Here is a 2667-nt window from a genome sequence, read left to right as displayed (position 1 = left end):
GACATTCAGATCAAACATGGCCGCTGGGAGGATCCTAAATTCATAAGTACATCCTCTAAAGACGAAATTAATCTTGTATTATATTCTGGTCTCGTCTCTGAATAAAACTGACCCATCGTCATACTTTTCACTAATCTACTGCTTCGTTTTAGCTTTAGTGTTTAAGTTTCGAACGGACTGCCGTGAAATTCTGTCCCGACGTTCATGGTTCCCAGAGAATGAACCCAACTGACTCCAGATGATCCCCTGACTTTTCTTCTAGCAAGTGAAACCTTCCACTTATCATTTGAAATATCTCAATATCTAGGATTAAAAAACAAACAAAGAAACGACACAGGGGAAGTGTCAAAATAATAAAACTGAGAAGATGCACCAGCCAGGAAGAAGAAAAAAACTAAAAAGGGGGGCAGAGTTATTGAGCAGAAGTAATCATTTGAGCCTTTCCCCTCTGCTGAGTGAGATATTGATACAATTCTTCATAAGGTATGGAAGTGGGGAAGAGGCCGGGGGCGGGGTGGAGGATATTGGAAAAAGGAAAAGATTTTTACCGTCATTGAAGGAAGTTCGATTTCTTACTTTTTCACCATGTGTTTTTTCTTTTTCGGCTTATAGTAGTCCTTTGGACGGACACTTTTCCAGCTCCATCGGGGTTATCTTCGGTCTCTCTGATGAACGTCCTCCTCGCCTGGTTGTATTGGTCCTCTCTTGGTTGGTTTGTTGCGGTGCCATATTCTCTCCTTTTTGTAACAATGGATTTAATTGTACTCCGTTAAGATTATGTGAGAGATCATGTGACAGATAATTGACCATTCGTCGTGGTTAAACGTTGTGTGATAGTTGTACTTGTTACCTGGAGAGGTTGGAAGTAGATATAAGCACTGCTATGCTACTGAAGGTATACTGTAAATGTATTTTAAAGATTGTAACAGTGAATAAAGAGCGACAAGGCTTTACAGGAACAGCGTTGTTCCTTAAATTTCATTGTCTTCTGTCTGGATCTCCAGGTGATGTGGTGGTTCACTTTTACCTTTTTAAACTTTTAAATATATTCTTTAAACACACATTGTAGACCCTTCTGTCTGCTTCTGTTTTTCCAAAACTTAAATATGATAGTGAAGGCTCAATAGGTAGCACCAGCTCTTATTTAGGGGCTTCTTTCTCTAATTCTATTTCCTTAATTTACTCACCCTTCTTTCTTCCCCTTTATTACCCAATTTCCCTTTCCTACTTTCTCTTCCTATCAATTTCCCACATCAAATTTTGTTCCTCTTCCTCATTCATATTTCGGCTCATCTCCTTTCCCACATTTTCCATTCATTGGCTTGACTTTACCTCTCCTCCTTCTTTCTCTTCAGATTCATCCACTATCTTACCCCTGTTCAGTTAAATAGAAAAAGAAATCGGACACATACGAATGTCACTCAGCGAGGAATTATCTTCAATGTGAAACGGAGCTGCTTCAGTAAGAAGAAAAGGGAAAAATTCCCCGAGGGTGGGTTTAAATTCAGCATGAAGAAAAATTGGTTTAATTCAATATTTCTGTGGAATTTGTCGCATGTTCCTGGAAGATCCATTTCGTGAGAGATTAGACCGCTTGGAGGGCCGAGCTAAGCGATTCAAAGGAAATTGGCTTATGTGGATGTTTCATCTGAATCTCTTCTGTTAACCGTGGATAAGTGGCTGTAATAGTGGGTATCAGTTGACCCCATCTGGTTCTCATTATAACAGTATTAAGAGTAGTTTACCGCATCAACAGAGGAAGAGGCTTTAAAAGCTTAATTATCTACCTATAATGAAATGGATATTAATGAATTTGTCTTCAGGTTTTAACGCATTTGTCTTCAGGTTTTAACGCATTTGTGTCAATTTGTCTTTAATTATCTCTTGTTGTCCTCTTAAATACATCCCGTGGTTTAAAGTTTGGCTGCTGATATTTTCCTTTACTTCCTTCATCTCTTCTTCAGTCATTTCTCCTCTTTTCTTTTAACTTACTTTTGAGAAATTTGAGACAAAATGACACAAACTTTCTGTGACATTAATACATTTGTGTACTTGTCAAATATGAACATAAAATAAATTGTGATTGTTTTTGTTATCTAATTATAAAAACTTTTAGGCAACAGACAAACCGTAAACATCAGGTAAATAAAGTTGATATGGTTCACCTTTTATTAAACATTCATCTCCAGTTCCTCAGAGGTAACAGTTTAAAAGTGAAACATGCCCCCCCCCCCCGACACTATTAAACTCCTTAACGGCAGATTTGTCTCTCATTACCAGCCGCTCACATCATCCCACGTTACAAAAGGCTTGACATTTCCGCTTCATTTCACGGTTGCATCTTTATAAATATCACTTTAAGTGGGGGAATTAAATTCCGGATTAGGGATTTAGTACTTTTTTTTTTTTTTCTCCTACCCTCATTCATCCCTCGCCTTCATCCTGTAATCTTCTTCTTCTCCGTCTAAAGACCAGACGGGGGAAATCATCCCGCTCCTCTACAGAAAAAAGGTTCTTCTTCCAGACGGATTTAGTCAAATCTCGTCTCTCTTCCTTCGCGTCTTTCTCCGCTTTCATCCTTCAAAGTGGAGTCTTCCTATCGTGGTGCATGGAGATATTCCTCTTGGTCATGAGGATAAAATACCATCCAGATGGTTGCACGACGAA

This window comes from Cebidichthys violaceus, unplaced genomic scaffold (assembly GCF_023349555.1).
Source record: "Cebidichthys violaceus isolate CVI_PGR_0920_01 unplaced genomic scaffold, fCebVio1.0.p SCAF_19, whole genome shotgun sequence".
In the NCBI taxonomy this organism is placed as follows: Eukaryota; Metazoa; Chordata; class Actinopteri; order Perciformes; family Stichaeidae; genus Cebidichthys; species Cebidichthys violaceus.
This window is presented reverse-complemented; position numbering follows the sequence as displayed.